At 47.3% G+C, this 15612-nt stretch overlaps 1 protein-coding gene across 1 annotated transcript in view; it reads left to right on the top strand.

The window, feature by feature from the left end:
- Positions 1–15612, top strand: part of LOC123990498 (signal-induced proliferation-associated 1-like protein 1) — a 264229-nt gene that overhangs the window by 85433 nt on the left and 163184 nt on the right. The window contains exon 2 of the mRNA XM_046291049.1: positions 246–285. The gene's annotated coding sequence lies outside the window, so the exon portion shown is untranslated. The remainder of the gene's footprint in view (positions 1–245; positions 286–15612) is intronic.

Below are 15612 nucleotides of genomic sequence, written 5' to 3'. Positions count from 1 at the left end.
ATCGTTTCACCTCTAAAATACCACATATTTGCACATATATTGGTAACTTGCCTCCCTAAAATCGCTATCAGACCAAAGAATCCCATATCGGTCAGCCTCTATTATTTTGGGATGTGTTATTTCATGAATCTCTTTTAGTTCTGTCAGCCGAGTTTACTCTCAAAGGGTTGCTGTGACGGTCCCATGATTATATTCTAATAGTTCCTGTTTTGGTCCAAAAATGTTCCTCCTTTTTTCCCTTTCAGATTATCCTGAGACTGACACACAGGATAGGACAAGGAGCCTGTAAGTAGACATACGTTGCTTTAACGTTGCCTTAACGTTGCTTTAAGTGTACTTTTCTTTCACTGACTGTTATTAATAAACTGTGGTCTCTGCAGTGTTTTCAAATTCACTTTAGACTTTTAGCACTGGGTTGGTTGTCAAGGATACTGCTGTTCTTTTCTAGTGGTGTAGTTGAAAAGAGCTTCTATTCTTATCTTAGACCAGTGGGATGTTATGTGAAGTAAATTTAGTTTTTTAAATTAGAAATTTGACCCTTTGCCAACCCCTACCCCCCCTGGTAACCTCAGACAACATTAACCCGTGAAGCTAATTTCCCCATACCAACCGTTTGAGAAATCCCCTCACAATGATCTCAAACTGTGTTTCTAATACACAATGCAATTTAAACACAGACTACTCCTGGCTAATCAGGAAACTATTGGGTATGTTGTGGTGGACTGTCATTATGATTACAATCTCGGGAACCTGGTCAAATTATGGTTGTAGTGTAAACAAACCGCTGAATGTCTCTGAATTCACTGTCAGCATGTAACCTATATAACCACTGTTGGAGCTAACTAGTGCTCTCAACTAGTATCCTGAGGTCGACAGCAGATGGGAGTTGTATTCATAACATTGCTAACTTAGCTAGCTAACCTTGTGAGAAAACAAGTTCTATTAAGTGACTAGCTAGTTAGCGTTAGCAGTGTTTGGTGGTCAGTGAGACTGAGAACTAGCTAACAAGCTGAGCTAAACAATGTAACAAAAGTGTAATTTGGGATTTTAAAAAAGCTCCAAAGTAGCAAGTACCCCTGGTGATCTGTTAAATTATTTAGCCATTATTATTATTATTTTTAAATCAATTGGACGAGGAGTTCTTCAATGAGGGATATATTGCAGACACCCAACCAGGCACCGCTCTCCGTGATTCACTGGAGATGGAATCTGAGATTTCGAGGCAAAAGATCCGGGTGCCTTGCGAGGATCAGGCGACTAGAGGCTAATCTGCCCCTTGCCTTCCGTTCTGCTAGCTGACGTTCAATTGCTGGAAAATAAATGGGACCAACTGAAATCACGTACATCCTACCAACGAGACATTAACAACGGTAGTATCTTAAGTTTCACAGAGTCGTGGCTGAAAGACGACATTAAGAACACAACTGGCGGGTTATACACTCTATCGGCAAGACAGAACAGCAGCCTCTGGTAACACGCGGGGCCTATGCATTTATGTAAACTACAGATGGTGCACGATAGCCAAGGAAGTCTCGAGGTTTTGCTCGCCTGAGGTAGAGTATCTCATGATAAGCTGTGACCACACAATCGACCTAGAGAGTTTTCATCTGTATTTTTCGTAGCTGTCTACATACCACCACAGACTGATGCTGGGCACTAAGACTGCACTCAATGAGCTGTATACCGCCATAAGCAAACAGGAAAACGCTCATCTAGAGGTGGCGCTCCTAGTGGCCGGGGACTTTAATGCAGGGAAACTTAAATCAGTTTTACCGAATAACTATCAGCATGTTAAACGTGCAACCAGAGGGGAAACAATCATAGACTACCTTTACTCCACACACAGAGACTCGTACAAAGCTCTCCCTCACCCTCCATTTGGTAAATCTGACCATAGTTCTATCCTCCTGATTCCTGCTTACAAGCAAAAATTAAAGCAGGAAGCACCAGTGACTCGATTTATTTAAAAAAGTGGTCAGATGAAGCAGATGCTAAACTACAGGACTGTTTTGCTACCACAGACTGGAACATGTTCCGGGATTCTTCCGATGGCGTTGAGTAGTACACCACATCAGTCACTGGCTTTATCAATAAGTGCATTGAGGACGTCGTCCCCACAGTGACTGTACGTACATAACCCAAGCAGAAGCCATTGTTCTCATCGAAGGGGCTGTAGTGGAGGAGGTTGAGAGCTTCAAGTTCTTTTGGCTTCTACATCACCAACAAACTAACATGGTCCATGCACATCAAGATAGTCGTTAGGAGGGCACCACAAAACCTATTATGTCTCAGGAGACTGAGGATCTGAGGACCCATAACAAATATTTTCAAAGGGTTCTACGGCTGCACCATCGAGAGCATCCTGACTGGTTGCATCACTGCCTGGTATGACAATTGCTCGGCCTCCGACCGCAAGGCACTACAGAGGGTAGTGCGTACGGCCCAGTACATCACTGGGGCCAAGCTTCCTGCCATCCAGGACCTCTATACCAGGCGGTGTCAGAGGAAGGCCCAAAAAATTGTCATAGACTCCAGCCACCCTATTCACAGACTGTTCTCTCTGCTACCGCACGGCAAGCGGTACCGGAGCCCCAAGTCTAGGTCTGAGAGGCTTCTAAACAGCTTCTACCCCCCCAAGCCATAAGACTCCTGAACAGCTAATTAAATGGCTACCCAGACTATTTGCCCCCCCCCCTACACTGCTGCTACTCTGTTATTATCTATGCATAGCCACTTCAATAACCCTACCTGCATGTACATAATTACCTCAATTACCTCAACATTGGTGCCCCCGCACATGACACATCGACTCTGGTACCCCCCTGTATACAGCCTCGCTATTGTTATTTTACTGCTGCCCCTTGAATTATTTGTTTTTCTTATCTTTTTACTTTTTTCGTGTGTATTTTCTTAGCTGCATTGTTGTTTGAGGGCTGGTAAGTAAGCCTTTCCACTGTAAGGTGAACTCTACAACAGTTGCTGTCCATTGGAGCACCTGTTGTATTCGGCGCATGTGACAGATCAAATTTGATTGGTTTGTGGAAGCGGTAGATAGGCGGATTGAGACGCATCTCATGCTTAAAGCTGACAGAACAACTTAGTTTTTATCCCTCACTGGCTTTTATGCGATTTTTAAACGTGATTCGCGGTGTCGGACTCTACGACAGTTGCTGTCCATTGGAGCCCTGCGATTGATTGCCAAAAAATTCTGGAGCGGGGCTTAGAGAAGGGTCAAATGTGTCTGTGGATTCCATCAAATCCAGTGATAATTGTACAAAATATAGTACAGCTATTGAGATAATTTTCTGTCTCCTTTAAAAGACTGTCAGTCAGATGTCCTCTTTCTCCCTCCCTCGACCACTTCAGCAGAGCTCATTTACCTTCAGACTCATGGGCCTTTTTTAAACTTTTCTTTCAATAACAACCATTTTGTAACTGGAGGAAAGTAGTGAGTAGGCGACCCTCATTTTCTCTCAGGGTAGAATAGCACAGAGTGTCCTAGAAAACGCTTTCATTCTCCCCTTTTCCTCTCCTCGTCGCTGGCAGTGCGTTCTGGGAAATCTGCTGTCTTTCTCCTCCTACTCACCCTCCCACATTCACACAAACAGTTGTACTGTAAAGTGGAGAGGGAGAGAGCAGGTGAAACGGGTTGGGAATTGCCAGGGACCTCACAATGTTATCACGATACTTGGGTGAGGAAACGATATGTATTGGCGATTCTCACGTTTCGATACTGAAATTTTATTGTGATTTTTTTGTTTTGTTGATGTTCCAGACATTATTTCTCAGCAGATGAGAAAGTGAGTTTTGATAAGTCAGGGTAATAAAAGTAGTACACAGTCAGTACACCGTCAGTAGTCCTGTATAGACCTACACCCCTCAGTAGTCCTGTATAGACCTACACCCCTCAGTAGTCCTGTATAGACCTACACCCCTCAGTAGTCCTGTATAGACCTACACCCCTCAGTAGTACTGTATAGACCTACACCGTCAATACTACACCGTCAGTAGTACTGTATAGACCTACACCCCTCAGTAGTCCTGTATAGACCTACACCGTCAATACTACACCGTCAGTAGTACTGTATAGACCTACACCCCTCAGTAGTACTGTATAGACCTACACCCCTCAGTAGTCCTGTATAGACCTCCACCCCTCAGTAGTCCTGTATAGACCTACACCCCTCAGTAGTCCTGTATAGACCTCCACCCCTCAGTAGTCCTGTATAGACCTACACCGTCAGTAGTACTGTATAGGCCTACACCCCTCAGTAGTACTGTATAGGCCTACACAGTCAGTAGTCCTGTATAGGCCTACACAGTCAGTAGTACTGTATAGACCTACACTGTCAATACTACACCGTCAGTAGTCCTGTATAGACCTACACCCCTCAGTAGTACTGTATAGACCTACACCCTCAGTAGTACTGTATAGACCTACACCGTCAATACTACACCGTCAGTAGTCCTGTATAGACCTACACCCCTCAGTAGTACTGTATAGACCTACACCCTCAGTAGTACTGTATAGACCTACACTGTCAATACTACACCGTCAGTAGTCCTGTATAGACCTACACCGTCAGTAGTCCTGTATAGACCTACACCCCTCAGTAGTACTGTATAGACCTACACCGTCAGTAGTACTGTATAGACCTACACCGTCAGTAGTCCTGTATAGACCTACACCCCTCAGTAGTCCTGTATAGACCTACACCCCTCAGTAGTACTGTATAGACCTACACCGTCAGTAGTACTGTATAGACCTACACCGTCAGTAGTACTGTATAGACCTACACCCCTCAGTAGTATTGTATTGGTTTCTCTCTACAGCTGCTACTCACTGTTTATTATCTATGCATTATCACTTCACCCCTACCTGCATGTACAAATTACCTCAACTAACCTGTACTGCACACTGACTCAGTACCGGTACCCCCTGTATCTAGCCTCCACATTGACTCTGTACCGGTACCCCCTGTATATAGCCTCCACACTGACTCTGTACCGGTACCCCCTGTATATAGCCTCCACATTGACTCTGTACCGTAACACCCTGTATATAGCCTCCACACTGACTCTGTACCGGTACACCTTGTATGTAGCCTCCACATTGACTCTGTATCGTAACACCCTGTATATAGCCTCCACATTGACTCTGTACCGTAACACCCTGTATATAGCCTCCACACTGACTCTGTACCGGTACACCTTGTATGTAGCCTCCACATTGACTCTGTACCGGTACCCCCTGTATATAGCCTCCAAATCAAAATCAAATCAAATCAAATTTATTTATATAGCCCTTCGTACATCAGCTGATATCTCAAAGTGCTGTACAGAAACCCAGTTTTTAACCCCAAACAGCAAACAATGCAGGTTGTTAAAGCACGGTGGCTAGGAAAAACTCCCTAGAAAGGCCAAAACCTTAAGAAACCTGAGAGGAACCGGGCTATGTTGGCCAGTCCTCTTCTGGCTGTGCCGGGTAGAGATTATAACAGAACATGACCAAGATGTTCAAATGTTCATAAATGACCAGCATGGTCAAATAATAATAAGGCAGAACAGTTGAAACTGGAGCAGCAGCACAGTCAGATGGACTGGGGACAGCAAGGAGCCATCGTGTCAGGTAGTCCTGGGGCACGGTCCTAGGGCTCAGGTCCTCCGAGAGAGAGAAAGAAAGAGAGAATTAGAGAGCATATGTGGGGTGGCCAGTCCTCTTCTGGCTGTGCCAGGTGGAGATTATAACAGTCAGTGGCCAAGATGTTCAAATGTTCATAAATGACCAGCATGGTTGAATAATAGTAAGGCAGAACAGTTGAAACTGGAGCAGGAGCATGGCCAGGTGGACTGGGGACAACAAGGAGTCCTCATGTCAGGTAGTCCTGGGACATGGTCCTAGGGCCCAGGCCAGTTGAAACTGGAGCAGCAGCATGGCCAGGTGGACTGGGGACAGCAAGTCATCATGTCAGGTAGTCCTGGGGCATGGTTCTAGGGCTCAGGTCCTCCGAGGATGAAAGAAAGAGGAAGGAGAGAATTAGAGAACGCACACTTAGATTTACACAGGACACCAATAGGACAGGAGAAGTACTCCAGATAAACAAACTGACCCTAGCCCCCCGACACATAAACTACTGCAGCATAAATACTGGAGGCTGAGACAGGAGGGGTCAGGAGACACTGTGGCCCCATCCGAGGGGACAGGGCCAAACAGGAAGGATATAACCCCACCCACTTTGCCAAAGCACAGCCCCCACACCACTAGAGGGAAATCCACATTGACTCTGTGCCGTAACACCCTGTATATAGCCTCCACACTGACTCAATACCGGTACACCCTGTATATAGCCTCCACATTGACTCAGTACCGGTACACCCTGTATATAGCCTCCACACTGACTCAATACCGGTACCCCTTGTTTTTAGCCTCGTTATTGCTATTTTGTTATTTTATTGTGTTTCTTTTATAATGTTTTACTTTAGTTTATTTGGTAAATATTTTCTTAACTCTTCTTGAACTGCACTGTTGGTTAAGGGCTTGTAAGTAAAGCATTTCACTGTAATTTCTACACTTGTTGTATTCGGCCCACGTGACTAATAAAGTTTGATTTTGAATTGAATAGACTCGTATGGGATGCCAGTCAGTGGGAAGCCAGTCAGTGGGATAGTGGGATGCCAGTCAGTGGGACGCCAGTCAGTGGGATAGTGGGATGCCAGTCAGTGGGATGCCAGTCAGTGGGATGCCAGTCAGTGGGACGCCAGTCAGTGGGATGCCAGTCAGTGGGAAGCCAGTCAGTGGGATAGTGGGATGCCAGTCAGTGGGATGCCAGTCAGTGGGACGCCAGTCAGTGGGACGCCAGTCAGTGGGACGCCAGTCAGTGGGACGCCAGTCAGTGGGACGCCAGTCAGTGGGATAGTGGGATGCCAGTCAGTGGGACGCCAGTCAGTGGGACGCCAGTCAGTGGGACGCCAGTCAGTGGGACGCCAGTCAGTGGGATGCCAGTCAGTGGTATAGTGGGACGCCAGTCAGTGGGACGCCAGTCAGTGGGAAGCCAGTCAGTGGGATAGTGGGATGCCAGTCAGTGGGACGCCAGTCAGTGGGATGCCAGTCAGTGGGATGCCAGTCAGTGGGATGCCAGTCAGTGGGATGCCAGTCAGTGGGATGCCAGTCAGTGGGACGCCAGTCAGTGGGACGCCAGTCAGTGGGACGCCAGTCAGTGGGAAGCCAGTCAGTGGGACGCCAGTCAGTGGGATAGTGGGAAGCCAGTCAGTGGGAAGCCAGTCAGTGGGACGCCAGTCAGTGGGAAGCCAGTCAGTGGGATAGTGGGATGCCAGTCAGTGGGATAGTGGGAAGCCAGTCAGTGGGAAGCCAGTCAGTGGGAAGCCAGTCAGTGGGTAGCCAGTCAGTGGGAAGCCAGTCAGTGGGAAGCCAGTCAGTGGGAAGCCAGTCAGTGGGATGCCAGTCAGTGGGGTAGTGGGAAGCCAGTCAGTGGGAAGCCAGTCAGTGGGAAGCCAGTCAGTGGGAAGCCAGTCAGTGGGAAGCCAGTCAGTGGGAAGCCAGTCAGTGGGATAGTGGGAAGCCAGTCAGTGGGACGCCAGTTAGTGGGACGCCAATCAGTGGGATAGTGGGATGCCAGTCAGTGGGATGCCAGTCAGTGGGACGCCAGTCAGTGGGATGCCAGTCAGTGGGGTAGTGGGAAGCCAGTCAGTGGGAAGCCAGTCAGTGGGAAGCCAGTCAGTGGGATAGTGGGAAGCCAGTCAGTGGGACGCCAGTCAGTGGGACGCCAGTCAGTGGGACGCCAGTCAGTGGGACGCCAGTCAGTGGGGTAGTGGGAAGCCAGTCAGTGGGAAGCCAGTCAGTGGGACGCCAGTCAGTGGGACGCCAGTCAGTGGGACGCCAGTCAGTGGGAAGCCAGTCAGTGGGATAGTGGGAAGCCAGTCAGTGGGAAGCCAGTCAGTGGGAAGCCAGTCAGTGGGAAGCCAGTCAGTGGGAAGCCAGTCAGTGGGATGCCAGTCAGTGGGGCAGTGGGAAGCCAGTCAGTGGGATGCCAGTCAGTGGGGTAGTGGGACGCCAGTCAGTGGGACGCCAGTCAGTGGGACGCCAGTCAGTGGGACGCCAGTCAGTGGGACGCCAGTCAGTGGGAAGCCAGTCAGTGGGAAGCCAGTCAGTGGGGTAGTGGGACGCCAGTCAGTGGGACGCCAGTCAGTGGGACGCCAGTCAGTGGGACGCCAGTCAGTGGGACGCCAGTCAGTGGGACGCCAGTCAGTGGGATAGTGGGATGCCAGTCAGTAGGACGCCAGTCAGTGGGACGCCAGTCAGTGGGATGCCAGTCAGTGGGATAGTGGGATGCCAGTCAGTGGGTAGCCAGTCAGTGGGATAGTGGGATAGTGGGATGCCAGTCAGTGGGATGCCAGTCAGTGGGAAGCCAGTCAGTGGGAAGCCAGTCAGTAGGAAGCCAGTCAATGGGACGCCAGTCAGTGGGACGCCAGTCAGTGGGAAGCCAGTCAGTGGGATGCCAGTCAGTGGGTAGCCAGTCAGTGGGATAGTGGGATAGTGGGAAGCCAGTCAGTGGGATGCCAGTCAGTGGGAAGCCAGTCAGTGGGAAGCCAGTCAGTGGGAAGCCAGTCAGTGGGATGCCAGTCAGTGGGAAGCCAGTCAGTGGGATAGTGGGAAGCCAGTCAGTGGGTAGCCAGTCAGTGGGACGCCAGTCAGTGGGACGCCAGTCAGTGGGTAGCCAGTCAGTGGGATAGTGGGATAATGGGATGCCAGTCAGTGGGACGCCAGTCAGTGGGATAGTGGGATGCCAGTCAGTGGGACGCCAGTCAGTGGGATAGTGGGATGCCAGTCAGTGGGATGCCAGTCAGTGGGTAGCCAGTCAGTGGGATAGTGGGATGCCAGTCAGTGGGATGCCAGTCAGTGGGATAGTGGGATGCCAGTCAGTGGGAAGCCAGTCAGTGGGAAGCCAGTCAGTGGGAAGCCAGTCAGTGGGATAGTGGGAAGCCAGTCAGTGGGATGCCAGTCAGTGGGAAGCCAGTCAGTGGGATGCCAGTCAGTGGGACGCCAGTCAGTGGGACGCCAGTCAGTGGGGTAGTGGGAAGCCAGTCAGTGGGATAGTGGGATGCCAGTCAGTGGGATGCCAGTCAGTGGGATGCCAGTCAGTGGGATGCCAGTCAGTGGGACGCCAGTCAGTGGGACGCCAGTCAGTGGGACGCCAGTCAATGGGATAGTGGGATGCCAGTCAGTGGGATGCCAGTCAGTGGGATGCCAGTCAGTAGGAAGCCAGTCAGTGGGACGCCAGTCAGTGGGATGCCAGTCAGTGGGATAGTGGGATGCCAGTCAGTGGGATGCCAGTCAGTGGGATAGTGGGATGCCAGTCAGTGGGATGCCAGTCAGTGGGATAGTGGGATGCCAGTCAGTGGGATGCCATTCAGTGGGATAGTGGGATGCCAGTCAGTGATCACACTGTCTGTTAAGTGCTGTAGTATGTGGAGGTTTGCTGAAGAGCCCTACTTTCTGTCCATTCTGTCCCAGACACCGTAACCTTTTGTTCTCTCTGACACTTTGTCTGGGACAACTTAAAAAACAACAATTAAACACGGTCTGCAGCCGTTACAGAGGACCCCCCTTTTGGACAACATCACGTTCCTGAGCCAAAAACTCACCCATCTCGTGTAGCGTTTCCCAGGTCATCGTCACCTTTTAACCTCTTCAGATAAAGACTGTCATGGCGGCATATGGTCCAGGTATTTGTCCACATGGCTGATGCAATGTACCCTAGTTCAGACGTGATCCGTTGTTACGAGTGTATTGTAGTTCTAGGAAAGCTTGGTCTGCAGTGAAGAGCTTCCCTGTTTATTCTGGTCTTGATACAGTGTTACAGGAGGAGGAGTGTTATGGTTTTCTGTAGTCTTGATACAGTGTTACAGGACGAGGGTATAATGGTTTTCTGTAGTCTTGATACAGTGTTACAGGAGGAGGGTATTATGGTGTTCTGTAGTCTTGATACAGTGTTACAGGAGGAGTGTATAATGGTTTTCTGTAGTCTTGATACAGTGTTACAGGAGGAGGGTATTATGGTTTTCTGTAGTCTTGATACAGTGTTACAGGAGGAGGGTATTATGGTGTTCTGTAGTCTTGATACAGTGTTACAGGAGGAGTGTATAATGGTTTTCTGTAGTCTTGATACAGTGTTACAGGAGGAGGGTATTATGGTTTTCTGTAGTCTTGATACAGTGTTACAGGAGGAGGAGTGTTATGGTTTTCTGTAGTCTTGATACAGTGTTACAGGAGGAGGGTATTATGGTGTTCTGTAGTCTTGATACAGTGTTACAGGAGGAGTGTATAATGGTTTTCTGTAGTCTTGATACAGTGTTACAGGAGGAGGGTATAATGGTTTTCTGTAGTCTTGATACAGTGTTACAGGAGGAGGGTATTATGGTGTTCTGTAGTCTTGATACAGTGTTACAGAAGGAGTGTATAATGGTTTTCTGTAGTCTTGATGCAGTGTTACAGGAGGAGGATTGTTATGGTTTTCTGTAGTCTTGATAAAGTTACAGGAGGAGGGTATAATGGTTTTCTGTAGTCTTGATACAGTGTTACAGGAGGAGGGAATTATGGTTTTCTGTAGTCTTGATACAGTGTTACAGGTGGAGGGTATAATGGTTTTCTGTAGTCTTGATACAGTGTTACAGGAGGAGGGTATTATGGTTTTCTGTAGTCTTGATACAGTGTTACAGGAGGAGTGTATAATGGTTTTCTGTAGTCTTGATACAGTGTTACAGGAGGAGGGTATTATGGTGTTCTGTAGTCTTGATACAGTGTTACAGGAGGAGTGTATAATGGTTTTCTGTAGTCTTGATGCAGTGTTACAGGAGGAGGATTGTTATGGTTTTCTGTAGTCTTGATAAAGTTACAGGAGGAGGGTATAATGGTTTTCTGTAGTCTTGATACAGTGTTACAGGAGGAGGGAATTATGGTTTTCTGTAGTCTTGATACAGTGTTACAGGTGGAGGGTATAATGGTTTTCTGTAGTCTTGATACAGTGTTACAGGAGGAGGGTATTATGGTTTTCTGTAGTCTTGATACAGTGTTACAGGAGGAGGGTATTATGGTTTTCTGTAGTCTTGATACAGTGTTACAGGAGGAGTGTATTATGGTTTTCTGTGGTCTTGATACAGTGTTACAGCAGGAGGAGTGTTATGGTTTTCTGTAGTCTTGATACAGTGTTACAGGAGGAGGGTATGGTGCTTCTCCATGATGTTCAGGTCTTGATACAGTGTTGTTCTGAGTGTATTATGGTTGTTGTGTAGTGAGAATGTGCCTGAGGACTCTAAATGTCGGTGTCCTTTCTCATTCCTCCCAGATGAGACGAGAGGTCACTGTTGACTGACCCCTAGCTATGCTGACTGACTCTCTCTCGTTCTCTCTCTCTCTCAATATCTCTGTGTATTTTTCTCTATTGCAAACCTCTCTCTATCTTCCTGTATATCTCTCTCTCTCTCGCTCTACCTCCCTATCTGCGCTCCTTCCACTCCCACACACTTTCACATGGAGTGAAGAGTCATTACTCTGTGCACCCCCTCCCTCTCTGCCACTCTCCCTCTCTACCACTCTGTCTCTCTTTCTCTCTCTCTTTCGCTCTCTCTCACACTTTCTCTTCACTCACAATCTGTACCAATCTCTCTGTGGACACATTAGTTTTCACTCAGCACCCGACACCCCTACTAATTTCCATCTGCTCTGGAGGCCTTGGGCTTGCCACGGCTGGAGGCCTTGGGCTGCCACGGCTGGAGGCCTTGGGCTTGCCACGGCTGGAGGCCTTGGGCTTGCCACGGCTGGAGGCCTTGGGCTGCCACGGCTGGAGGCCTTGGGCTGCCACGGCTGGAGGCCTTGGGCTTGCCACGGCTGGAGGCCTTGGGCTGCCACGGCTGGAGGCCTTGGGCTGCCACGGCTGGAGGCCTTGGGCTGCCACGGCTGGAGGCCTTGGGCTGCCACGGCTGGAGGCCTTGGACAGTAACTTAAATATATTCACTGAAAGCAGTGGACCTCAGCTTGACCTTATTCTAGTAAATTATCTACCATAAGATGGTCTTGAAAAGTGACCAATGACTTTGCATCTCTTTATTGTGCATATCAGCCTTTACAAATACCATTTCTGTTGTGTTTAAAAACCCACTGAGGTTGGCCCTCTGTCTGTTCTGAACAACCTGGCCCTTTTCAAACTTCCTTAACCTGGAAGAGGATACAGGAAGGGAACCAGAGGTGTGTGTGTTTCCTGTCCGGTGTTGACAGCTCTGACAGTGTTAGCCCACTCTGACCACGCCCCTCGCTCTCAGGAGAGGAAGAGATGCAATTGGCCAGACTTTACTGGTTGGTCGACCTCAAAGCCAGAGCTCTTCTATAATTCATACAGAGTTAGTAAACTTTCATTCCATATTGGCTCCAAACATTTCAGAACAAAAATATTCTAATCTGTATTTTGAACAGAATTTCGTTGTCTTGGAAGTTGGAACTTTTGGTGCAAATATGGTGGATATGGAAAAGCTAGGTTACATCTTCTGACAGAGTTTGCATTTCTATGGCCCTGGTCAGGATTGAGAAAAGGAGCAGCTGGCTTCAACATAGCAGATCCTACCATACAGACGCGCCTAACTACTGAATAAAGGCTACCATACAGACGCGCCTAACTACTGAATAAAGGCTACCATACAGACGCGCCTAACTACTGAATAAAGGCTACCATACAGACGCGCCTAACTACTGAATAAAGGCTACCATACAGACGCGCCTAACTACTGAATAAAGGCTACCATACAGACTCTCCTAACTACTGAATAGAGGCTATCCATACAGACTCTCCTAACTACTGAATAGAGGCTATCCATACAGACTCTCCTAACTACTGAATAGAGGCTATCCATACAGACTCTCCTAACTACTGAATCAAGGCTACCATACAGACGCACCTAACTACTGAATAGAGGCTATCCATACAGACTCTCCTAACTACTGAATAAAGGCTCCCATACAGACTCTCCTAACTACTGAATAGAGGCTACCATACAGACTCGCCTAACTACTGAATAGAGGCTATCCATACAGACTCGCCTAACTACTGAATAGAGGCTATCCATACAGTCTCCCCTAACTACTGAATAGAGGCTATCCATACAGTCTCCCTAACTACTGAATAGAGGCTATCCATACACAACTTTAGCCTTGTATAGAACTGGGTCGATTGGCCATTTTGTACATAGGCTGGCATAAGTTCAACCTCCGCTCAGAGCACAGCTGGCTCCTACAGTCAATTGCTGACCACACAACCTTTTCCTCTCCGCACAGCAGGACAGAACAGAGAGGAAAGGTGTAGGAAGGAAACGGATTTCTCCCCGACAGGACAATCACTGCTCTATGCTACGGGCTAAAGCAAACATGACAAATACACTTCTCACTCCTGCAGAAAGACTTAAGGCACAGACCAACCATCACCAGGGTGAGAGAGAGACCCCCCCCCCTGTGACTGACCCAAACTTAAGGAAATCCTTGACTATGTATAGACTCAGTGAGCATAGCCTTGCTGTTGAGAGGGTCCTCGATAGGCAGACATGGCTCTCAAGAGAAGACAGGCTATGTGCACACTGCCCACAAAATGAGGTGGAAACTGAGCTGCACTTCCAAACCTCCTGCCCAGTGTATGACCATATTAGAGGCACATATTTCCCTCAGATTACACAGACCCACAAAGAATATGAAAACAAACCCAATTTTGATAAACTCCCATATCTACTGGGTGAAATACCACAGTGTGCCATCACAGCAGCAAGATGTGACCTGTTGCCACAAGAAAAGGGCAACCAGTGAAGAACCAACACCATTGTAAATCCAACCCATATTTATGTTTATTTATTTTCCCTTTTATACTTTAACCATTTGTACATCGTTACAACACTGTATATATACATAATGACATTTGTAATGTATTTTCTTTTGTAACTTCTGTGAGTGTGATATTTACTATTCATTTTTATTGTTTATTTCACTTTTGTATATTATCTACCTCACTTGCTTTGGCAATGTTAACACATGTTTCCCCATGCTAATAAAGCCCCTTGAATTGAATTGAGAGACTGGAGAGAGAGCGATGAGCACAACCCTTTACCGTGAGAATGTTTGTCTGTTGACACGTTTTGAGACCCTGGAGTCAGCTACCACCTTCTGTCATCGCTGTGTCATCAAAAAGATGTCTGAGGAGGAGTCCCAAATGGGAAGCTATTCCCTTCATAGTGCACTAAAACCTTATGGGCCCTGGTCAAAAGTAGTGTACTATGTAGGGAATAAGGTGCCATAGGGCTCTGGTCAAAAGTAGTGTACTATGTAGGGAATAGGGTGCCATAGGGCTCTGGTCAAAAGTAGTGTACTATGTAGGGAATAGGGTGCCATAGGGCTCTGGTCAAAAGTAGTGTACTATATAGGGTGCCACATGGTGACGCAGGCGAACACTGAGGCCTCGCGACATGCATTCACACGCAGACAGACGTGGTATGAGAGTAATCTGCTCCTCAAGTCTCTCCGTCCCACTCCTCTCCTCTTCACTTCCGTGGCACCACAGTTGCACCGTCAGTGCTGCACGGATACAGGGTAGATCACACACTACGGCCAAACAGAGCCACATAGACGCCATTTTGGAGATCAAGGCAATAGTTCCTATACCCTCTCTCTGTTTCTCACTCTCCCTCCTTCTCTAAATAGTGATTAAAGGGTAATGCTTAAGATTTGAGGTGAATACACTGTACAAAATTTATTCTTTTTTATTTTATTTAACCTTTATTTAACAAGGCAAGTCAGTTAAGAACACATTCTTATTTACAATGACGGCCTACCAAAAGGCGGGGCCTACCAAAAGGCGGGGACTACCAAAAGGCGGGGCCTGGGATAATAAAATAAATAATACAATATAAATATAGGACAAAACACGCATCACAACAAGAGAGACAACACTACATAAAGAGAGACCTAAGACGATAACACAGCAAGGTAGCAACACAGCATGGTAGCAACACAGCATGGTAGCAACACAGCATGGTAGCAACACATAACAACACAACATAACATGGTAGCAACACAACATAACAACAACATGGTAGCAACACAACATAACAACAACATGGTAGCAACACAACATAACAACAACATGGTAGCAACATAATATAACATGGTAGCAACATAACAACAACATGGTAACATAACAACAACATGGTAACCTAACAACAACATGGTAGCATCATAACAACAACATGGTAGCAACACAACATGGTAGCAACACAACATGGTAGCATCATAACAACAACATGGTAGCATCATAACAACAACATGGTAGCATCATAACAACATGGTAGCATCATAACATATGGTAGCATCATAACAACAACATGGTAACAACATACCAACAACATGGTAGCATCATAACAACATGGTAACAACATAACAACAACATGGTAGCAACATACCAACAACATGGTAGCATCATAACAACATGGTAACAACATAACAGCAACATGTTAGCAACATACCAGCAACATACCAACAACATGGTAGCATCATAACAACATGGT

The sequence above is a fragment of the Oncorhynchus gorbuscha genome, linkage group LG12, assembly GCF_021184085.1.
Source record: "Oncorhynchus gorbuscha isolate QuinsamMale2020 ecotype Even-year linkage group LG12, OgorEven_v1.0, whole genome shotgun sequence".
NCBI classification, from domain to species: domain Eukaryota; kingdom Metazoa; phylum Chordata; class Actinopteri; order Salmoniformes; family Salmonidae; genus Oncorhynchus; species Oncorhynchus gorbuscha.
The sequence above is the reverse complement of the archived record's forward strand: the minus strand, read 5'-3'. Positions and strand labels throughout refer to the sequence as shown.